This window comes from Haliotis cracherodii, unplaced genomic scaffold, assembly GCF_022045235.1.
Source record: "Haliotis cracherodii isolate W230 unplaced genomic scaffold, xgHalCrac1.p SCAF_8, whole genome shotgun sequence".
Taxonomy (NCBI): domain Eukaryota; kingdom Metazoa; phylum Mollusca; class Gastropoda; order Lepetellida; family Haliotidae; genus Haliotis; species Haliotis cracherodii.
Window position 1 is genome coordinate 20,055,916 of NW_027266341.1, and position 25,622 is coordinate 20,081,537.

The following is a 25,622-nucleotide window of genomic DNA, read 5'->3' on the forward strand; positions in this document are numbered from 1 at the left end:
CGATGACATGCATCAACCGAGTCAGCGAGGCTGACCACCCGATCCCGTTAGTCGCCTCTTACGACAAGCATAGTCGCCTTTTACGGCAAGCATGGGTTGCTGAAGACCTATTCTACCCCGATCTTCACGGGTCCGGTCGATGATGTGTTAATTAGTTCGATGACCAACTGTTACATGTTGATCCTGTTATCGTGATAAGTGGTTTATTACCTTTGCGCTGAAATACATTTTATTTTAGTGGCATGGCGTATGGGTCTTCCCCTTACTTTACTATTCATCGTGATTTTCCGCATGGGCGATCTGCTCGCTTGGGAGCAAAACAAACAACGGCACTGATGCTTGACGACTTTGATGCGTGAACGATATCAGTTTAATCGATGGTTTCGATCGGATCGTTTGGTTGGTTGTCGGAAACGATTGGATTCAGTGCCTACTGGGTATCAGCTTTGTCAGTTTGGGGGGTTACACCCAATGACACGCTCACTCACCCATCCAATCATCTCGCTCACCCACTCGTACTTATGTTTTGATTCAAGCACTGTCCATGATGGGACCATTAACAGGCGTAAGTACTCAATCATTAAGGATAACAAAATAATCATTAAACATTAATAGGAAAATCTATTGTGTGGATAATCATCGATAGATGATATGGTAGAGTACGAAATAGCTCTTGTCATTGGATTACTGATGTTATGAACAATCTAAAACATACACTGAATACATGAAATTCCCGTAATGTGTTTTTGGATTTATTAACAGTCAATTGTGCGAGTGGGATAGGCTCGGGAATTTACAGCACAAATGATTCTGTTTAAAACTCTTGTATTGACCCATAAATATATCACTCTGATCCTACTTGCACGAAACATGTTACATCGTATAATTTACATTTATACCCTTAAGTACATGGTTTCATGTCCAGCGAGAGACACTCGACATATTTTAATGACAATGTACATATAATACGCTCAATATGAGACGCTACTTGATAAGGCGATAGATATGGGTAGGTATTAACCACGGTTGCCACAGTATTCTGGGATACGTTTAACTTTATAATCACTGCACAGGTGGGCTGGTGTTAACCATGTTAACTATACTTATCTGGTTCCTGATATTCTCATTAAAATTCCCCGTTCCGGATGTTCACTGACTGTTTGTCCGACGGCAACGTCATTTCCCTCTCTCCCCGATGTTACAATGCCCGTGTCCGTGGGTTTCAGAAAAGTCCGTAAACGTCTGAGACCTGCATCACTTCGGTCCTTCCTCAACCATTAGATTGACACGCCGTGATATAACTGGAATACTGTTTATTTGGCGTTAAACCCAACTCACTCACTCACTCACTCTACCAGATATTTAAGGTCTGGGGAGTCCATTGCAGGTCACGAGAGATCACGTGATTTGTGTCCGTAAACTCTGCGTATTGGTTTGGCGAAATATTTTTCAAGACATACCAGAGAAGCAACATATTCCGAGGCGTCGATCCAACTGGTAAGGACACAAAAACTTTTCAACATTCGGTAAGGATATAAGCAGGGTTATTGGCCACAGCCATCTTGTCCGCAACTCATTTCGAAATAGATTTTCACTAGTCGCGGACGAAGGGACAAGTGGCCGTGTCAGTATACTTTAACGCCAGAGACAGATGCCCAAACAGATGACATTGTTTGTTTGTTGCTTAACCCCGCACTTAGCAATATCTCAGCCATATGACGAGGGTCTGTAAATAATCGAGCCTGGTCCAGACAATCCAGTGATTGATATCATGAGCATCGATCCACGCATTTGGAATACGATGACATGCATCAACCAAGTCAGCGAGCCTGACCACCCGATCCTGTTAGTCGTCTTTTACGATAAGCAAAGTGGCCTTTTACGGCAAGGATGGGTTGCTGAAGACCTATTCTACCCCGGATCTCTTTACGTCACCATGTATAGGACGCCTGTCCGGGGTAATAAAAGCACCACCAGAATACTACTGCAGACGTTGTACCACTACTGCGGTAGTATTGCGATAGCAAGATGTTTACCTTTCCAACCATTCAGGGCGGTCGGGTAGCCTAGTGGTTAAAGCGTTCACTCGTCAGGCGGAGGCTCGGGCTCGATTCCCCCAATGGGTACAATGTGTGAAGTCAATTTCTGGTGTCCCCGCTGTGATGTTACTGAAATATTGCTGAAAGGGGCGTAAAACCATACTCACTTACTCACTCCAACAGTTCAGCTTCCCGTGCATAATTTTAAATGTCATGTTCTAAATTGTCCATCAGTTCCTGTGTTTAGTAGACAGTAAGGGGAATTGTTGAGTTGACTCAGATTACACAGACACACACACGCACGCACACACACATGTGGTCTTCATTCAAGGTTATATCCTTAAAATTGTATAACCTCTATCGCTACTATCGATAGCCAAGTGGGGCATCATCGTCTACAAAAAAATATTCATATTCGATCATCGATATATATTGACAATTGATCACGATCAATCACAGTGCATCGATAGTTTGATTAATACTTACACCATTCATTTCAAGTAAAAATTCCTGGTGAACAAAACAGGACAAAACTCGTTCAAAACTCGAACCATTAAGAATGCTTCATCAAACAGTGAATGGAAAACTTACTTTCAACTTGATCCAATGCTTTGAAGTGTACTGAAGACCTAGCATAGCCCTGTCTGTACATACAGAGAGTTCTGAAGCGGGGGGTATTGCATCACATGTCCGGGGGCGCGTTAGCTACTTTTAAGAAATATGAACCGAGACAACGGGGACAATGAATGGCCGGCTTTTGTGTTGACGTCTTTGTGTTCAATGACCCCGTCCTAGGTCAACACTTATGTTATCATGGCTTAATAAGGTGATAATAGGACTTTTACATTCAGATAGTCGTATTAAAACGCCCTTTTTGTCGATAGTGTTCTTGCCTTAAGGCGAAAGGACAATCAATCTATTCAATATGTGAACTATAAACAGAATATGTGTGCAATTAAATACCCCATGGCCCTCAAGACTTGCACACTGACGTAGGGCGTTCATTAGATGAACAATCCACGAATTTGAAATCAAACTGGAGAGTTCATAGTAGGTTAACTTGAATACACGGATGATCACTAAGTCTCGTCTAGTCTTTTGTTTGTTATATGGAGTATGTATCTGCATATATGTAATCTTTAAATGTTGGACACAAAGTAAGATATGGCAGTTGATTTTTTTTTCCACCGAGTTTTTTTTCTATTTTCAGAAGCACTTGTCAACCCTTCATACTAGGTTCCCTTTTCACAAAGCGATCTTAGCGCCAGGACTAAAGTACAGTAATGGAGTTACGATCATCTTAGCGCTACGAATAACTTAAGTCTATATTAAAGTACAGTATGGGAGTTACGATCATCTTAGCGCTACAACTAACATAAGTCTATATTAAAGTACAGTACGGGAGTTACGATCATCTTAGCGCTACGACTAGCGTAAGTCTATATTAAAGTACAGTATGGGAGTTACGATCATCTTAGCGCTACGAATAACATAAGTCTATATTAAAGTACAGTATGGGAGTTACGATCATCTTAGCGCTACAACTAACGTAAGTCTATATTAAAGTACAGTATGGGAGTTACGATCATCTTAGCTCTACGAATAACGTAAGCCTATATTAAAATACAGTATGGGTGAGTGAGTGAGTGAGTTTGGTTTAACGCCGCTTTTAACAGTATTCCAGTTATTTCGCGGTGTGTCAGCTTAATGTGGGAGGAAAGCCCAAAGTGATGCAGGTCTCAGACGTTTACCACTTCGGTGAAACCCACGAGCACGGGTATGGCGCTGACAAACCTAGAAACATAATCGGGGCGAACCGGGATTCGAACCCAAAATCATAGGTTTTTGGCGTGCCTAAGGGACGCAACTCTGCACAGCGAATCGCGGCGCCTTAGACGACTGGGCCACCCGTAACCCCTACAGTATGGGAGTTCCGGTCATCTTTATGCTACGACTACCGTAAATCTGTATTAAAGTACTCTATAAAAAAGTTTGCAGTGTCGCGTGTTCTTTAACTCCCTCTGTGAAATCCATCAAGTTTTGAATGTTAGATTAATCCAATGCATGCGTGCCGGTGTCTTGTAGTTAAGTGAGTGAAAATTGTTTTAAACCAGTCAAGGTGAACTGTAAATATTCCAGACCAGGCACACAGGCACACAAGTGTCAGCTGGTATCACAGCTGATTAACTCGTCCGTCAACATTCGTGACAGATCAGTGTTAGCATTATTTCATCAATCACTGAACAATATACAGTCGTTATTTTCTTAATGCATTCCGAAATAAGCCAGCTGTGCATTGGAAGTATTAAGTGCTTTGCTATCTGCTGTACAATCCTCGGATTTAACGATTTTCGTTAATTATATCCAACCCGAACTTGTGCACGCGGAGAATCTACTTCATCTCATTGAAAGAAATAGCTCGGACTAATTAGTATGACATATCTATTGCCAAATAAATCACGTTTATTAGGACAACGCCAGGCTGTTCTCCAGTTGTTGGGCAAATAATAAAATATTCACACGTTAATATCAATTTCCTGATGCATCCAACAACATATTTCCTCATCCAATTCTGGGTCAGCACGTGATATTTTGTTCCACAGCAAGAGATATACACGTGATTTACCTAGTAACGGTTCAAAACACGCGCACTGCATAGCAACGGAATTGGCATTTACTGATTAACCCAATATTCAGCCTTGTTCTGAACGTAACCCATGATAAATAGAAAATCTCCTCATTAGTCAGGTGAACTAGCAAAATTAAGGTTTATTTTGATCGAAGTATCTCATATATGCTCTTAATCCGGGAATGCGCTCAGAAATATATAATGCTGTTGGATGTTTGTGTGTGCACGCCCCGTCACGAAAACGACTATGGAAGCGGTCTTGGGCGGTTCTCACTGCATTTCATCCTATTACACAGAATATGTTTTCCTGATAGTACTTCAAAAGACTCAATCTTTTTCACGGAATGGAAGAGCAAAACAGTTTTTTTTACCAAGAACACATTTTATTCCGGACATACACTGAAGAGTTGATGTCTTACCAGAAGTCAATTAATTATAATTGGATTGAATTAGTAGACTGATTCTTTGAATGAATCGTTATGACGGGGAACAAAGAAATTATTTTACATTAACGCACATTTCACGTACCAAATGACACGTACACGTTTATAAATATTGTACTTGTTGTGCGCTATGGTGATCGTAACTCCCATTCCTTATCATAGACTTACGACAGTCGTAGCACTAAGGTGATCGTAACTCCCATTCCTTAACATAGACTTACGACAGTCGTAGCGCTAAGGTGGTCGTAACTCCCATACCTTAACATAGACTTACGACAGTCGTAGCGCTAAGGTGGTCGTAACTCCCATACCTTAACATAGACTTACGACAGTCGTAGCGCTAAGGTGATCGTAACTCCCATACCTTAACATAGACTTACGACAGTCGTAGCACTAAGGTGATCGTAACTCCCATACCTTAACATAGACTTACGACAGTCGTAGCACTAAGGTGATCGTAACTCCCATTCCTTATCATAGACTTACGACAGTCGTAGCACTAAGGTGATCGTAACTCCCATTCCTTATCATAGACTTACGACAGTCGTAGCACTAAGGTGATCGTAACTCCCGTTCCTTATCATAGACTTACGACAGTCGTAGCACTAAGGTGATCGTAACTCCCATACCTTAACATAGACTTACGACAGTCGTAGCACTAAGGTGATCGTAACTCCCATTCCTTAACATAGACTTACGACAGTCGTAGCACTAAGGTGATCGTAACTCCCATACCTTAACATAGACTTACGACAGTCGTAGCACTAAGGTGATCGTAACTCCCATACCTTAACATAGACTTACGACAGTCGTAGCACTAAGGTGATCGTAACTCCCATTCCTTATCATAGACTTACGACAGTCGTAGCGCTAAGGTGGTCGTAACTCCCATTCCTTAACATAGACTTACGATAGTCGTAGCGCTATGGTGATCGTAACTCCCATTCCTTATCATAGACTTACGACAGTCGTAGCGCTAAGGTGGTCGTAACTCCCATTCCTTATCATAGACTTACGACAGTCGTAGCGCTAAGGTGGTCGTAACTCCCATTCCTTAACATAGACTTACGATAGTCGTAGCGCTAAGGTGGTCGTAACTCCCATTCCTTAACATAGACTTACGATAGTCGTAGCGCTATGGTGATCGTAACTCCCATTCCTTAACATAGACTTACGACAGTCGTAGCGCTAAGGTTGTTTTGTACAACGGTATTAGGGAAAATGTCATTTACAACATGGCCCCCACGGCGGCCATTTTGAAAAGCAGATTGCTGAAATGACACTGTCTGCTGTGTTCGTGACGTCTTAATACCTATTTTACGACGTTATAGTTATGTTGCAAATTGTGCAACTACTCTAATTCAAACCGGGGGCACGGGTGGCCAAGTCGTATAGGGTGCCACGATTCGCTGTGCAGAGTTGCGTCCCTTGGGCACGCTAGAAGATTGTTGGTTCGAATCCACGTTCGCCCCGATTATGTTTCTAGGTTTGTCAGCACCATACCCGTGCTCGTGGGTTTCACCGAAGTGGTAAACGTCTGAGACCTGCTTCACTTCCTGCTTTCCTCCCACATGAAGCTGACACGCTGTGATATAACTAGAATACTGTTAAAAGCGGCGCTGAACCAAACACACTCACTTAAGCTAATTCAAGCCAGATTTCAAAATCAAACTTGAGAGTGAAACTACAGTTAACTACGTTTATAACGAACACGCTCACACCAAACCAACGGAGCCAACGAACCATATCCCAGCATACTACCTTATAAGTATATTGTATGTTAACAGTATCATCCAAAAATGTGTACACACGGTTCAGCACTAAGCATAGCTAACGCGGCCAGCTCTCCGGTCACTCGATAGGGGTCGAGGTGTGTAGAATCCCTTAAAGCGGGTAGGCTTTAGGCTGTACAAGGGGTACATGTCTTGACAACGTCTTGTGTTTACATTGGGCTTTGACACCCCTTATGTGTGAGGGTCACGTCGATTAACGTTAAACATCATACATTGTATACGCAACTATACATATTTGATCTCATTTAGGAACCAACAAAGAACGTCTTCATGTTTCTGCCAGCTTATTCAACACTTTAACAACGTTAATAATCTTCCAGGAAACATAGATCAGCTCCAAAAATGCACATGGAAGTAAGGGAATATATATTTTCCTGTATAATAGAAACGACAAAACCATTTCAACAATCTCCAAAAACCTCCGCCAAATGCAGAGTCCCTGTGTTTATGAATCACAATCAAATAGTGATGATAGCAGGTGTCCGCGGTAGCACCCGTCACAAACACATGCAATGGCACGTCAAGTGTTTTCATTAACAAACATGGGATCATATGGTACGTAAATCTAGGGAATTGTAGCGGACAGAAGTTATGCGAAGGTTTAACGAATAACATTAAGTATTTCTGTAATAGTCAATTTTGAACATGGTTTTGCTGGTAAAACAAACACGGCGTTGATGTTGTTTCAAAATCTTCAAGTAAATATTTACTTGAGGGGGAAAGAATATAATATTCAAGCTTTCCTAACCGTGTACTGTGAAACTAAACCAAGAAAGGGAATGGATGGAGACTAGGTGTTGTAATCAGCTACAGCTGCAAAACCAGATTTTTTAAAACTAAAATCTTCACGTGTATGTTTTATAGCAGACGCTTTCTTGTTTTTCAAATGTCTGCAGAAAAATTATGTTACTCTCTTCAATGTCGTTATTACAATCTAGGAGGTGGCCTGGTAGTCTAGTGGTTAAAGCGCACGCATGTCGCGACGAATGCCCGTGTTCGATTCCACAGAAGCGTACTCTGTGTGAACCCCATTACTGGTTTCCCCCAAAGTGAAATTATTGAAATATTGATAAGAGCGGCGTAAAACCATTTCAACAAATCAGAATTTGCGTAGAGTGTGGTCGTCAGTCTCATTAAAATCAGATAATTCACTCCGACACGGTACCTCTCTGCATATTCTAGTAAAAGATCTGATTTTAATGAGAGGTGTAGTAGCATCCCTCCCTGGCTGTCTCCCCTACTCAACAACCTCCACCCCCCACCTCCCCTACCCCACCCATCTTCAATTGCGTGGATCGATGTGCATGATGTCAATCACTGGATAGTCTGACCCAGACTCGATTATTTACAGACCGCCGTCATATAGCTGGAATATTGCTGAGTGCGGCGTTTAACAACAAACAAACAAACAAACAAACTCTCAGTCTGCTAAATACGCATCTCCTATGCGTGTCTTCAAACATGAACATACCTACTTACCTACATACTGCACCGAGAGTATCCACGAGACACATCTATGTTTTGCTAACGTCGTCACTGAGACCGCCGACCATGATTATATCTATAATAAATAACACAACCCTTTCAACGCGTCCACAAACTGGCTTACATTGTCAGCCAACTACATGGCGCAATCGTCTTGGCGCGCTGGGTGTAAATTATTAAATGACACCAATCAGAGCGATGTACAGAATGTGTGCCATTAGGGAGCGTGCGAGCTGGGGCCAATCAGGCTGAAAATGACACTACAATACTTCCTATTTGTCTTACAGGTGAGCGATGGAATAATCAATAATCAATAATCAATACGACAATCATCCATGAAGATACGGATAAGATCAGCAACCCATGTTTGTCGTAATAGGCGACCAACGGGATCGGGTGGTCATGCTCGCTGACTTGGTCATCGTATCCTAATAGCGTAGATCGATGCTCATGATGTCTATCACTGGATTTTATTGGTCCAGACTCGAATATTTACAGACCGCCATCATACAGCTGGAATACTGCTCCATTTGGAGCTATTTTGTGAATTATACATTATAATAAGGATGCATTTACATCCAGTAATGAGAACCCTGGACGAACAAGCTTATGACATTAGTTCGAGGATGACTTCTGTTTAGGGGGTGGCAGTATGGACCAGTCATTACTGGTTTGTCTGGTATAGACTTGACTATTTACCTGCCATCATGATATAGCTGGAACATTGCTGACTGTTGTTAAACAACAAACCAACAAACAAGTGTTTATGGTTGCCCGTCCACAATTTACTTAATACATTTATGTATAAAATAATATTTTAATGTCTTACAACTCAGGATGACAAGGCGATGACAAGGAGTGGAGTGTGTGTTTAAGTAGGGTAACTCCAACGATTTCTAATTCCACAATTTAAGGGTTAAGGGACTGGCACCATTTCGACTACCGACAGGATCCATGCGGCACAGTAAACTGATATTCGTCAACACTGCTGTAACGGAGCTGGAGGGATAAAAGGCACAGAGCCCACATCCACTCGGCTCATCAAATAGCACGAGGGTAGGAAATAATCCGCGTGGGCTCGAATAAGGCTAGATTATGCATTCGTTACCACTCGCCCCTTTCCGTAACATACATGCAGCTCATTCGGTCCGTCACGGAAATGCACGAGTTGGCCACGAATGTAGAAAAAGACATCCAAGCAGGAGTCAACCGCTTCCATCTCTTAGAAGTTGTATATTTATTCTGCTCATTGCTGTGTCAACAGATAAAACGGTTCTAGTTTCTAAAGAACGAGCACATTAAATGCAAAAGAGAGTACTGGAGTTAATAATGGATTACAATCCTATTTACTAGCGACATGTTCATGTCTGAAGATATACAACCCGAAAAGAGGTGGGCAGCATAGTTAAGCTCGGCAGGGAGGGCCTTGACGTCAACCGCCGTCCTGTGACGTCAGCAACAGAAATGATCTAGAGAATACACGCTATAGTGATGACCGCAGCTTGCATTTCCCAGGAGAGAGTACACTCCATTATCACAGAAACTTTGGCAATGAATAAGGTATCAGCTCGTTGGGCTCCGGAGCTTCTGAATCTGATAAAACAAGGTACCTGACATGTCTCGGAATAATCTAGCTGTTTGAAGCTCATCCAGAAAGGTTTTTGCAACGTTTGTTACTATGGAGGAAACCTGGGTCCACCGCTTTCAGACCAAAACAACAATCAGAACAGTGGAAGCAGTTGACACCACCACCACAACCACTTAAGCAGGTAAAGACTCTCCCATCAGCTTATGTCCCCCGTGTTCAGAGATGCCGAGGGTCTCATCTTGCTGGACTATATTCCAAATAGGCCAGACAATAAATGGAACATATTATGTTGCATTTGTGAGGCAATTACGGGATGAAATTAAGACTTTGAGACGTGAGACGCTGAGAAAAGGTGTGCTCTTCCATAAGGACAATGCGCTAGTGCACAAACCAGTCATTGCCATGGCTACAATCCACGAGTGACGTCCTTCAGAACCCACCTCATTCTCCTGATCTGGATCCATCAGACTTCCATCTGTTTCCAAACACGAAGAAAGCTCTAGCGATGACGTCATAACAGCTGTGGAGAACTCTCTGGGCAGCCAAGAGAAGGACTTCTACGAAACTGGGATTATATCCCTTCTATATCTTTGTCAAAAGTGTATCAGCGTGGAAAGGAATTATGTTGAAAAATTAATCTTTTTCATGGCTTTAGGTCTTTCTATGTGTATTTCAGAAGTTATTAATCACCCATTGTTATCATGTATAAATTGTTTATGTAGGCATAAGACGTCAATACCGAACACAGGGGCGGCGGGGTGGTATAGTGGTCAAAACGTTAGCTCGAAACAGGTTCGATTCCCCACATGGGTACAGTGTATACAGCAATACTTCGTGAATAAATGCTCTACCTACTCACTAACCCGTAGGGACAATTTCGATGGGGGGCAGACAAGCAGGTAAAGCAACTTATCAAGCCGAAGACCAAGGTTTGATTACAGGTTGCACAGTCGCACAAGGCGCCGCAATTCGCTGTGCAGAACCCCGGTTCGCCCCTCAAATTTATATTGGAACTTGCCTTTTCATGATTATTGTGACTGACGCCACGATCAGGCTTATTACTTCAGATTCCAGTTTGCCCCGATTATGTTTCTAGGTTTGTCAGCACCATACCCGTGCTAGTGGGTTTCACAAAAGTGGTAAACATCTAAGACCTACATTACTTCGGGCTTTCTTCCCCCATACCAATACTGGTAAAAACGGCGTTGAACCCAACTCACCCACTCACCCACTCACCCAAGGGGTCCTTCGTAGTGAAACACCAAAATATGTTTAAAAACAGCATAAAACTATACTCATTCACGAACTGATAAACATCAGACAGCCACAGCTATTTCCACCATCATTCAAACGGAAAACGTGATTCCCAGTGCCGGTTCTCTGCATGCCATACTTCCTAGTATTACTTAAGCTTCGAAAGCTTCCAAATAGCTTCTTGGGAGAAATAAAGACATTTTGCTCTCGGTTTTCCCGTCGCAGTGCATGCTTTGAAGTTGGAACATCTCTTCATCACGCTCCAAGGTAGTTAGTAATCAAGAAAGTCTAGTTCAATAACAAACTCAATCAAAGTTTCTCATGCACGAGAAAGATTTCTACTCGTGTCGTTTAATCACAAGATTTGTCTTAAGCAGCTTGGCATAAAATAACAGCACGGTGTATAAGTATAAACTAGAGCAAACATATCTCGATCGGTTGACATATGGCCCATAAAAATGATGGACCGATTATACGACACATTTGACCAAGGGGACCATATTGTTTACACCATGTTTTTTGGTGTTTTTCAGAGCCTGAATCTGAAACTTTCGTGTGTTTCAGTTTGGCGAATCAATGAATAGAAGAAATAAATGCCCCATAAAACACTACCGTAAAAGGTGTGTTGGCAGAAAACCGTTATAATATTTACCGTAAAATGTTTATCAATCCCTTCTCATCCACACTATCTAGACGCTAGGGCGGCTGTCCGCTGTCCCCTGGTGTATGGACGACGTCGGTAGATGATCTATGTTGTGACGATCTGAGTCAACTCGGGGATTGTCTTCAGGACAACCACGCCAGCTGTAAGTACCGGTGAATCCAAACAGTGGGGTCTAATTGGGGTATTCTGATCCAAAGATATTCAACCATTGTTTGTCCCGATTGTCTGATCCGGGTGGGTGCTCATGGCCCGGGTTTTATGCGCACGTCACAGCGACAATGCTACGATTGTCCAATGTCTCCTGTATGTCACTGGTTTCGAAACCGGATATCCCCTTATCAACATTCCACTACGTACGGAGAGCATGCACTATAAATTAAATAGTCTTAATAACATGTTGCAGCTATTCGTGAATTGCGAATACACTTTGACACAATGATTAAACTTCTTTTATTGCAAGTAATGTAACGTAGACAGTGAAATTATTACGATGTGTTTGCAAGCCCTGGAGCTATGTAGTCGATTGACTTTAACGCGAAAATGTCCCACACAGTATTCCATAACTGACTCTACAGTTGATGGAGACTTCGCGTCGTGTTCATGCTTAGAGGGGGCACGGGTGGCCCAGTCGTCTAAGGAGCCGCGATTCGCTGTGCAGAGTTGCGTCCCTTGGGCACGCCAGAAACCTATGATTTTGGTTTTGAATCCCGGTTCGCCCTTTTTATGTTTCTAGGTTTGTCAGCACCATACCCGTGCTCATGGGTTTCACCGAAGTGGTAAAGGTCTGAGACCTGCATCACTTCGAGCTTTCTTCCCACATTAAGCTGACACGCCGCGATATAACTTGAATACTGTTAAAAGCGGCGTTAAACCCATCTCACTCGCTCACTCATGCTTAGAAGTTGCGAGATGAGGTGAAGTGAAATGAGGTTTAACGTCGCGTTAAAGATGATTTTACTTGCATAGTGACGTACATGCACGTATGTGTGGCTGCTTGTACAAGCCCGGACTAATTTCCGGTTTTATAGTGCCAGCTCACTGAGACACCACGCCACAGTTTAACATGGATACCCAACTCAGACACATTACACGGACTCTGAATAGGCCAGTCCTCTTTTTAAAGTGCCGAGCGCCAAGCAGGGTAACAACAAGTACCATATGTTTACGTCATTTGGTATGACAGGGAAGGGGTTCCAATCACCGACCTTCCGCTCTCTGGGCAGACGCTCTGTCCACTGGACCACAGAGGCGGTTAGTTCTTTAGAGACATTATAGTGGGCCCAGATAGAGAATAGATCCGCAGTATCCATGTTTGTTGTCAGAGTCCACTCGCTGAGCATCGGGTCGTTACATAGTGCAACATGGCCGGGTGTGTCAATCTAGTACTCCGATACAGAATTCTGCCCAGGGAATTAAATGGTTGATAGCAAGTGCAATGAAAGCAGATTAAACTTACACTTGCTCGATGTTTGTTTGTTTGTTCTTTAACGCCGCACTCGTCAATGTTCCAGTTATATGGCGGCGGTCTGTAAATAATCGAGTCTGGACCAGACAATCCAGTTATTGACATCATGAGCATCGATCCATGGGATTGGATTAAAATGACATGCATCAACCAAGACAGCGAGGCTCACCACCCGATCCCGTTAGTCGCCTTTTACAGCAAGCATAGTCGCCTTTTATGGCAAGCATGGGTTGCTGAAGACGTATTCTTCCCCGGATCTTCACGGGTCAATTGCTCGATATCCGTGCACAGTAATAATTGCATGTTGGGCAGGTGATTTCATCACGAGTACTTGAACATGATCTGCTTCATCAGTAAAATCACGTCAAAATAGTGGGTTTTTTAAAAGCCAAAACTCCCGGCTTTTACTTGAAGGAATTTAAAAAAATGCTCCATACGTTTCATAGCGTCGATTACAAAAACACAATACATTGGGTTTTTTCCTTTTACAAAGACTACACAGAGCCAAATCGAGTTGTAAGATGCGTAAATAAAGCTACAAAACCCTTTCCACAACCATACGAAATCTTTGCGAAAAGCAGAGCCTATTGTACGATTACAATTATATCATAAACAAATGATTTTGAATCACTTAGCTATCAAATAGTGACATAAACAGATGTTTCGTTGAAATATGACCGTATCCTGCCCATCAATACCACCCGTCACAAACACATGCAAAGGCAAGTTAAATGTTCATCTTAACCACGGGAACTAGTGTTTAATTGGACAGGGACTATAAAATAAAAACTATAGACAAGTGAAAGTCATTTTACATTTGCTCAGACTTTTAAATCCCTGAATGATCCACGACGTCTGGGTATCATGGCGCACATTCAGCCATCTTTAATTTAGGCAACCATCTTGGATTTGCAGGTGGGTGACGTTAATTATAATCATTTAAACTATTCCCCAATATATTTTGCACGTTATCTTCTCCACTACTATAAAAATGTTAAAAATCCACAAACAACCTTTTTATAAAAAGAGCAAATCTGACAGACCCAGGTCGGACTTAGAAGCCATAGCATCGACTCCTACGTAAACCATTGTTACTTTGGTCATAATCTTCGGATCTATCTTTACCTTTATTTAACGCAGGCAAGAATAACAATAGTTACAAATAGCACCATTATATTTTGCTTGCACTCCAGGAAACGATCAACGTATTGTTAACGAGAATAACGGGAGCCTATTGTCCAACGGGAAGGGTATCAATGTGGTCCCAGGGAAAGGCACCAGTGCCTAGTGCTTTACCAATATTTAGTATAATATATATTGCCTATTATTGACTAACCCAATATTTATTCCACGGTGTCAATATGTTGGGGATACAATTTGTATATCTTTATCATTGTTTCAAAGTAAGACATTTCTGGCGTTTAGATGAAAGGCAATCGATGTTCCAGAGGCAGCGCAACAATATATGGCGCTATTTTGTCAAACCCCGAGGCGAAAGGACAAAAAAACAACATGGCGTGTTACTATAAATGGCTGCGACGGTTCTCCCAGAAATAATACAAAATGCCATGATTAGAATTGATAGTCCACGTGATCTCTATTTTCTGCTATCGAAATTGATTGACAAACATCAAAGACTGAATTAATCTGTTTTGATGCAGGTGTTACTGAAAATGGTGGCTGGTGATTTACGTGTTGTCATTGTCCCCGACTGTGGGGTAGACGGAGATCAATGGTAGGGCCGCCAGTCGACAGGCCTGTATTAGTTCCTGACAACAATTGATTAAATCAAAATAATCATAAGTCATAGGTCAGTGTTTGTGATACATGTATCTCAAGATAAACAGTACCGGTACCGTGTGCATTAGGCTTAACGCCTCTTTGAACAGAATGTCCCTCATATCATGGCGTGTCAGCTTGACGTGGAGGTAAATTACAAAATGACGCATAGCTTAGATTTTTACGACTTATCTTTACTCTAGGTTATAAAGAAACCCTTTAATGCCTTTGGTACGGACAGACCAAGAATGAACTATCATCATAAAAGTAAATTAGATCTTGCATTTTTAAATATAAATTATTTGACCGTAAAATTTCATCTCTTCAAACCTTGTTTCAGAGTCAGTGAATTTAGCTTAATGTCCCTCTGAACAGTGAGTGAGTGAGTGAGTTTTGATTTTACGCCGCTTTTAGCAATATCCCAGCAATATAACGGCGGGGGACACCAGAAACAGTATTCCATAATTGATTTATATCGGGTCAGCAACTAAACTACGGTTATAACGAACACGCTTATAACGAACTAACGGATATAACGAACTAACTTTTTAGTCCAGACTATGCTGTAGTTATGCTGTGTATACTCTTATAACGAATTACGGTTATAACGAACTAAAATTAGTAGTCCCTTTGAGTTCGTTATAACCGTAGTTTACTGTATATCGGTTCCTCACTGTTATGGTTAAATGATTTAAAAATTCAATGATTTATTGACACCCCTGTCTAGTCCGTGTATTTTGAGTGAGTGTGGTTTTACTCCGCTTTAAGCAATATTCCAGCAATATCACGGCGGGGGAAATGGACTTCACACATTGTACCCATGTCAGGAATCGAACCCGGGTCTTCGGCGTGACGAGCGAGCGCTTTAACCACTAGGCTACCCGACCGCCCCTCCGTGTATTTTGAAACACAGATGTGTGTATTAATACTCTTGATTAATGAACAGTAAACATCCCCGGTTGATTTGAAACATACTCTATCACTCTTCTAACTCACTTACTCTTATAGACGATGGCGGTAGCGTATTGGATAACGCGTTGGCACGTCGCATCGATGATCTGAGTTCGACCCTTAGCATCGATACACTGTGTCAAGTCCATTATTAATGTTCCCGTTGTGATAGGGCAGGAATATAACTGAAAGGAGCGTAAAACACCAATCACTCACTCGTATGGGGTTTCCAGGTAAGAATATAGGTCCCCAGTAACCTATGCTTGTCGTAAGCGGCGATTAAATTGATTGGTTGGTCAGAACCTCCTTCTTTGTTGACCGCCGTCCATGTCATTGTATCCCAATTGCATGTCAATCACTGGATCGTCTGGCCCAGACTCATATAGTCGTCGTCATATAGCTGGAATATTGCTGAGTACGGCGTTGAACAATAAACAAACAAACAAATAAACACACAAATGGACGATATAGTTCCTCAATTCAAGGATAAACCTCTGCCACGCCAGGTACGACTGTCCAAAGGGTAACTTGTCTTGAACCTTCAGTACCCGATACCTGTGATCTTCCAGCCGTTATGGACACATAAGCGCCGTGATACGAGTGTAGGATTAACGTACCTGGTCGTAAAACTTTAACATTTATACCTCTGATATCGACCTGAAGACATCGATAATCCGTTGAGACATACTAAACCATGTTATCTGACAAACATTTACAAAATGTGTTTTCTATCTTCCGAGGCACACTACAAATTTCACAATGTTTCATCGTGTTTAATCACCATTCTTATCTCCCCACGATGTTAAGCCCTGCCGTGGTTCTCCGAAAGAGCCAATAATTCCCCATAAATCAATTCCTCGTAGATCGATACAGATCGATAGCTGTACTACAGCCGTAATCAAAAAGCCATAAATACTTGTAGTATTAATCAGCAAGGACGTGTATTGAGAGCATGAACCTGATAGCTCCAAGCTGAAGACTGGCCAGGCTTGGTTTGACATAAATACATTTTGTTTAAGTCCTCGGCAAATCAAGTCAAGGTTTCCTATTTGAATATGTTATGTGTTTGTGACAAAGGACAACGTTAGGAAAGTCCAACTCCGACAGGTTATGTATAGAATACTCCAAGCCTCTTGTACAGATCCCACACGCCAAACGTGCAGGGGTTGTGTCAACTGGTTTCAAAGATGGCGTGTGTATTGTTAACACAAAGCCGTCATCTAGTTGCTCTTTCAAAACGTGCATTTCCGTTTGTATTTCATAACAGAAGTTTTTTAAGCTTCCACAGGTATGTGATTACCAGCTGTAAACATCATACGTTGCTGTCGTCTCTTCTGCAAGCTGGAAATTTGTTGAGACCAAGCACTAGTTTTTCATACCAATCGGGCATTTTCGTTGTTTTTTAAAAAAAATATAAAACGTTTTTAAATATTTAACATGTATTAGATGCTGAGCGGTAGACACTGTAAATATGAAACGCCAGAGAGAGACCAGTCTCAATTATCCGCAGAAACAGATTCCATTTGACGTAAATGGCAAAATAGCCGGCTGTTTTGCAGAAGCGAGAACTAAGATTTGATTTTAATGAAATTGTGTAACATTGTTGCAGATAGGGTGTGTGTGTGTGTGTGTGTGTGTGTGTGTGTGTGTGTGTGTGTGTGTGCGTGCGCGTGCGTGCGTGTGTGTGTGTGTACATTATATGAGAACATCAACAGACTTATCATCTTATCATGAGCGGGGGGATCGGGTGGTCTGGCTTGCTGACTTGGCTGATGCATCTCATCGTATCCCAATTGCGTAGATCGATGCTCATCGTGTCAATCACTGGACTGTCTGGTCCAGACTTGTTTATTCACAGAATGTCGTCATGTAGCTGGAATATTGCTGAGTGCGGCTTTAAGCAACAAACAAACAAAACAAATATGTTGCTCTGTATATATTTAGACTGGTCGCCAAATGCCTTGTTACCCATGAGGTACTTTAACTGTCTTAAATATAGTTTCTGAGAAACAAGATAAACTGATTAACACTCGTACGGAACAAGCGGTTTTAGTTCTAGGTCTTCCCTTGCAAAGACAACGAAATCCTACCATTCTAAGGTAAAAACTGTAAAACAAATGTCCCAATGTCACTTGTTAAGGCTAAAAATTCTATACAAAACCCTACAATGAACTGTGTACAAGTCATTGCACAATGTGTATAATCAACGAAAGGAAGTCCCATTAGTGACATAAAAACAGCACTTCGATAATAGTATCGCATAGCAACAGACCCTAGCAACCGGACTGTTGTCATGATGTTAGGGCAGGTACGGCTTCGGTTGGTGCTCCGCGCCGTCCATCACTACAACAAACCGGATGCTGTCGCCATTGCTGCCGTAATTGGGAATCCCTGCCAGAAAACGTGATGAGATGTTGATTATAAACGCTGACGTCTACAGAGGCCGTCACGACATCTCCACTGCGTGCGGTGCTGATCAAACATTTTTTTCTTTTGTACACTCGGTAAGAAATGACATATGGAGCCAGTGTCGTTAACTTCAATTCTCATCAGTGTGTTTTTTTTCTGAACTTAATCAGACATTCAATAATGTGGGGATGTCATTACTAATGTAAAGATCCAACCTGGTACAACAGAATCAATAAGTTCTTAATAAAACATATAAGATTTATTGGTTAAAGGTATCGAGAATACAGTGAACATTGATATAACGAACTACAAGGACCGGAGAAATCAGTTCGTCATTTATGTTGTTCGTTATACAGTGTATGTTTATAATCAATTAAAATATTTTACTAGTATTTCATTTTAATCTTTTTGACTTGTTTGTGTTTTCAGAGCTGTTTTAATTGGCATCTGCTGAATATCAATAGCATTGATTATCTATAACAAAATGCATTTAATGTGAGTGAGTGTGTTGAGTTCAACGCCGCTTTGAACATTATTCCAGTTATAACACTGTTTAATGTTGGAGGAAAGCCCAAAGTGATGCAGGTCTCGGGCGTTTACCACATTGGTGTAACCCACAAGAACGGATACGGTGTTGACACGTTCAAACTAAATCGGCGGAGAACCAGGATTCGAACACTCGATCATAGGTTTCTGGCGACCCCAAGGGACGCAACTCTGAACTGCGATTACGGCGCCTCGGCCCACCGGGCCACCTGAGTATATTGTGATCATGGGAAGGGGAAATCTATGTGATAATACATTAATCTTTGAATACTTCAAATGTGTTTACAAGCTAGAGATGTCAGTGGAACCCTGGGAATTTTGTACACTGGGAAAAGAACCCGGATGTTCGGTGCCGCGCGAACGCTTGACCACTCGCTGTATTCCCCCTCCTACCCCTCGGTGCTGCTCCCCTCGTGGTTTATTCTCCCTGCAGTGTTTTATTGTACGATAAACAACCGTATATTTTTAAAATCGAAATACATCTATAGTGTAAAAATACTGTTAAAAGAACTATATATTTATTGGATGATTATTTAATAGGCCCGCCCATGTCCCCAATGCAAGAAACCACACTATATATACATGTTCTAAAACAGCCGATGATGCACCTGTTATTCCCATATCCCACCTGTATGTTGAAAAAGGTATATCGACAACACTACACGTCTTCCGTGAACCCTTCCACTCGTCTATATTGACCTCTAACACCTGACAGTCGCCATCAACGCTTTGTTTCCACGTGGTCAATATTTCTCACCCGGCATAAATAGTGTTTATGTTGTCTGTTGTTGATGTCAGTGTGTTTGAATACAACTGTTGTTGTTTACCCTGTTTTCGGAAGACTCTAGCGATGGTTCACTGAATAGACGTGACAAAACAATGGAGCAGTCCCCATTCACTTCCAGCAGGCTAAATGACTCAAGGAAAGGCTTATATGTGCTCAATGCTTGGCCTGTTTGTCGATGCGCGGTTCTAAATCGTATGGGCGGGCCACAATATAACAGTAATCGTTACCAAACGATACACGCCTATGAAAAATAATTTAACATTCAACCACTTAAACTTTATCCCACCGCCAAAGACTCCTTGCTAAAATCATTCCAAATTACTCTATTACAATGTATTCTTGCTGCCCCAACTTCGATATCCCATAGGTTTAGGTAGTTTGTTTTGTGGGTGCCATGTTAAATCTATCATATAATTGATTGTAATAATTAAAAGGTGCAAGAGGGTTCAATATCAGCTTTGCTGGAAGCGGTCGTTAAATCTTCAAAATAAAAACAACAACCCGTCTTGTTGTTGATGTTAAAATGGTCAGACACCGTTGTTTTGGTTTTGTAAAGGTGGTTGAACGTTGGACTGCCTTGTTTTGTTCAATTCTGTTTTAAATGACTTAAATTGAATGAACAGGGACTGCGATTGACCCGAGCAGACCGCTTTAAAGGTTTCTCGGTAATACCAACATCAACAACGCAGCTTCCACAACGACTACGAAGAGGTGTTTACAGATTTCTACTTCAAGAGTCAGCAATCAAATACACCACCGGAAGCGTGACATATATACCGAGTGATAAAGGGAGGTCGCGTTCAAGATTATTGTACTTAGATATATAGCGACGTGCATACACGTGCATGCGCGCATGGATACCACACTCGGACAAATACTGACTCCGACCCGACCAGTCCTTTACTCAGCCCCTTAAAGTCGAGCGTCAGGCAGGGTTACAACAAATACCATCTTTTAACGTCTTTTGGTATGACGCGGCCGGGGATCGAACCACGGATCGACAGATTCAACATCCGGGCTGGCGACTTCTAATCTCTATGGTAATGTCCAAGGTTTGAGATAGCACTAAGAATTTGTATCGGGTAAATTATTTATATAGTGAGGCGGTTGGGACTGGAGAGAAGGTTTAAGATATCGGTTTGTTCGACTGGGGTTAGCTGGTTTAAACCTACTTTAAAACGCAAGAAAATTTGCTAACGATACACACTGCCAACGTTCTATCCATAAGAAAGTCCACTGGCATGTGTTTGTTTACCTGTAATCTCCACTTACAGGTAAGTGTCATACTGTCGGTAAGAAATGTAATCAATCACCTTTACACGTCATGGTTTACACGTCCAGAAACAATTCTGCAATAACGTCAACGCGCGGACCGCCGTTCCTGACTGGTCAGGTGCAAAGTACACTCAGGGCGATCCTACCACCGAGTTAGTTTCTCGGGTAATGGCGTTGTTCAAGTGCCATGTTCATCTCACTTGAGACAGCGGGTGGTATACACCATGTCTTAGTTAATGAAGTTGTCACACTTATTGTCTACCTGTGATAAACACCTGTAATTAATGGCGTCCACAGCCACACGTGGCATCGGTAAGGCTTTTGGCTTAATCTGTGGGTATTACGCAGAGACCGTTGTCCTAAATGTGAAAGTTTACAAAAGCGAAATTTGCAATGTTTAAGCGACAGGTTTATCTGAGTATTAAGACTTGATGAGGTTTTTCATATTAATACAGATTAACATTAACATCTTTCTCCTTGGGGGTCTATCCCATGCTTGCACCAAGATCAGTAATCAGTGACACCGAGGAGACCAGTGGGAAGGGGCATTGCATTGAGGACACTAGTAGGATGGTGCAGATAAACCACACTTAAAGGGGGCTTATGTTATACACTGGTGCTCAACTGGCGTTCAAATCAAGTTTGTTTGTTTGTTTGTTGTTTAACGCCGCACTCAGCAATATTCCAACTATATGACGGCGGTCTGTAAATAATCGAGTCTGGACCAGACAATCCAGTCATTGACATCATGAGCATCGATCCACGCATTTGGGATACAATGACATGCATCAACCAAGTCAGCGAGGCTGACCACCCGATCCCGTTAGTCGTCTCTTACGACAAGCATAGTCGCCTTTTACAGCAAGCATGGGTTGCTGAAGACCTATTCTACCCCGATCTTCACGGGTCTCAAATCAAGTACACGTGAAGACGTTGTATATATAAAATGTCAACGCCAGGGAACGACCAGTCTCGATTATCCGATTATCAGATTTCACAAGGCGTAAAGGGCACAATGGGGATGTAATTGATGAATGGATCACTAAAAATCAGTGACGACACCAGGTGTTCGCGAAAAGGGTAAGCATGTCCTGCTTGCCTACTAAATAATATCAGGAGTTAAACTGAGACATTGGCTCTGTAGGATTAGGGCTAGATCAACGGCTAGAAATATATACAGTCTAAAACGTCATAAAAGACAAACATGTTTGCCAGGTCTGCCAAATTGCCAGAATTGCCAATATTGCCGATGCGACATTAAATCTTAACTCACTCACTCACTCCATAACGATAAATACCCAAGACACAATAGCAACTATAAGTTCAGGTGAGTTGTTGATCTGAAGCTCATGAGTAAAAAGACATCAAACATGCGCGAGATGGAGATTGTGATGTCACTTCCGGAACGAAGATATAGTTGCAAATGGGTCCAGGGTATGTATTAGGGCTGGGACGGGTGGCCGCAGGACTGGTTCTGGGCCGGGAGAGCGAAACCTAGCCATAATGAACTCTAAAATCTCTTCGCTTTCGTGAAGTTACAGTAAGACTGGTCACGCTACAGTAAACACGGGAAATGCGTATACCGTAATTAAAGTAGTAATTTATTAGATGCTGAAGTATAGTATAGTTGCACAAAAGTACTTTACATTTAACAAACTTAATAACTCTAGTACTTTAATATTTCATAGATGTACATTATAATTTCTACAAAAACAACAATAACTAACTCGTGGGGACTATTAATTTTAGTTCATTATAACCGTAGTTCGTTATAAGCATATATGCAGAATAACTGCAGCAAATAGTCGGGACCAAATAAGTAAGATCGTTATATCCGTCAGTTCGTTATAAGCGTGTTCGCTATAACCGTTGTTTACTGTACATCTAAATACACATCAACGCTACAGGATCGCCAGTTGAAGATATAGTGTAATTGTAATTTTAACAAAACAGCATGTGTTAGAAAAATGCTGAAATGAAATGCCCCGAAGAAAATATGAGTTATATGAGTGAAAGACATTGCAGCGTTGCCAGACGTAGTAGACAGTCTAATGCACAGTTTACTTTAACACGTCCAAACACTTGATATCACCACACTAAACATATTGTAAGGAACCATTCCTCCGGCAACATGCAATAAGTCTGGTCGAGGCTTACCCGAGGGAGTGTGTCAGAAAGGTCACATTACAAGCGAAAATACACGTGTATATGTGATTCCACAATTACCACAACAACAACCATGCTCTTGTCTTTACCTGTAGTAGCAGCAGTCGTGGTAGTAGTAGTGATGGTGGTAGTGGTGATAGTGGTACTACTACTACTACTACTACTAGTAGTAGTAGTAGTAAGCCTAAAGTACACCCCTCACGGTTAAGAAACATACATTACTCCCACTACTACTTCATCTACTACTACTACTACTACTACTACTACTACTACGACCACGTCTACTATTACAACTACCACCACCACTACTAATACTATTACTACTTCTGCAACTACTACTACTACTACTACTACTACTACTTCGGCTACTGCTGCTGCTGCTGCTGCTACTACTACTACTACTACTCGACTACTACTACTACTCGACTCGACTCGATCTGATGCTTCTGGTATAGGAAATCATGTACACACCTGTTAACCCATAATGCGTGGCATGCACTGTGATGTGATCAAACAGCACCATACAAACCTGACACGTGACTCACCCATGTTTAATCAGTGTCAGGATGTCGTCTATATATCTGTAAATGCGTGTTTACGCACAAACCATAACTTGACGTCCTAAACCCTCTCAACGCCTGTGTGAACGGTTAACTAGAACGTTATTTGACAGTGTGTTTGAAAGTATATGTATCCATCTCCAGGGATGGGCTCGGTTCCACAAAGCGACCGTAGTGTTTAACTATACTTTTATCATACATACAAAAGGGAATACCATACAGGAAAGGTCCGTATTCACATAAAATTAAGCAGAAATAATATTAACTTCTTAGAACCGCAACCTTTGATATAGATTGTTAAAAAAAATACTTGGCGACAAATTGAACATTGTTATATTGTTGTCTTATATTTTCTACCTGTCTTATCTTACACGTCGTAATCCAGTGGTTTGTACCGATCACCATTGATGTTGCATTGGAAGGTGACACGATCCAGCTTACAATCGCGTGACAGGCAACCCCAAACTATTACCGAACCTCCCCATACAGGTCGTAGTTCTTATGTTCCTGGGCGTGGTGGTGGTATTTTCTATTCCTCCAAACCCTCAATCGGCCATCCGTGTGACATGGACCAGGAACCTACTCCCATTGTGTACTGTCCTATCATTTCCACTGAGCACCGTTGACATATTCATCACGAAATTTGCAGTTGTTAAGAAAGGGGATATTTCAGTTTTAATTATTTCCCGGGTCGCTTGACCTTTTTCTTTCTGTATTAAATCATATAGTAAAGTATATGACTCACGACAGTCGTAGCCTCAGGATCGCCTTAGAGACTGGTTCTCCAAATATACATTAGTCTGGTTATATGCCATAGCTTTACGAATACGGTCAAGTAATTAAAGACCCCATGTGCTACAATGTACATAGCAGCTCAACCAAGTTTGAACCGTGAAGATCCGGGGTAGAATAGGTCTTCAACAACCCGTGCTTGCCGTTAAAGGCGACTATGCTTGTCGTTAGAGGCGACTAACGGGATCGGGTGGTCAGGCTTGCTGACTTGGTTGATGCATGTCATCGATCCCAATTGCGTGAATCGATGCTCATGATGTCAATCACTGGATTATTTTACAGACCGACGTCATATAGCTGGAATATTGCTGAGTGCGACGTTAAACAACAAACAAACAGTGTGAAGTTGTGACGTGTTACTCTGCTGGCGTAGGTAGCCAATGTCCGCCATGCACATTTCCTGTAGTTATCACGTCTTACCAAAGTGCAAGGTATTATGTGTTAAAGTGAGACTAACTGTGGATTGTGTCACGAAGTGAAACGTGCTCTAACGCAGACCCGACACTACTTCAGTGTCGATGCATATATGAGTGGGTGTGTTTGTCTGTGTCAATACAGGGGCGATCGGAAGCCTGACGGTTAAAACGTTTGCTCGTCACGCCGAAGACACGGGTTCGATTCCCGACATGGGTACAATGTGTGAAGCCCATTTCTGGTGTCCCCCGCCGTGATATTGCTGGAATATTGCTAAAAGCGGCGTAAAACCATACTCACTCACTGTGCCAATTTAGGTAAACAGTTTAACGCTGTAATTGTTGAATTTTAAGTACACCCCTCCCGGTGAAAGCTAAGGTATCCCCTTCCGTGCCGACCGATACACTCCATCACGCATGTGTACCACGCAAACACAACCCAAACATCTAAACTACTAAAACATATACACTGCTAAGACTTGAAAAGACTTGAATAGTTTTTAGAGGGTGTTTTTGCAGTAAAAAACGATACAATGTTTTTCAGTGACCGTTAATTATACCATGTGATATACACAAAGAAATAC

General features: G+C 41.9%; 1 protein-coding gene across 1 annotated transcript in view; it reads right to left on the reverse strand.

Annotated features, from left to right (window-relative positions):
* The window catches only part of LOC139450403 (CAP-Gly domain-containing linker protein 1-like), a 45,459-nt gene that overhangs the window by 12,884 nt on the left and 6,953 nt on the right, over nt 1-25,622 (reverse strand). The gene's annotated exons all lie outside the window — the stretch shown is intronic.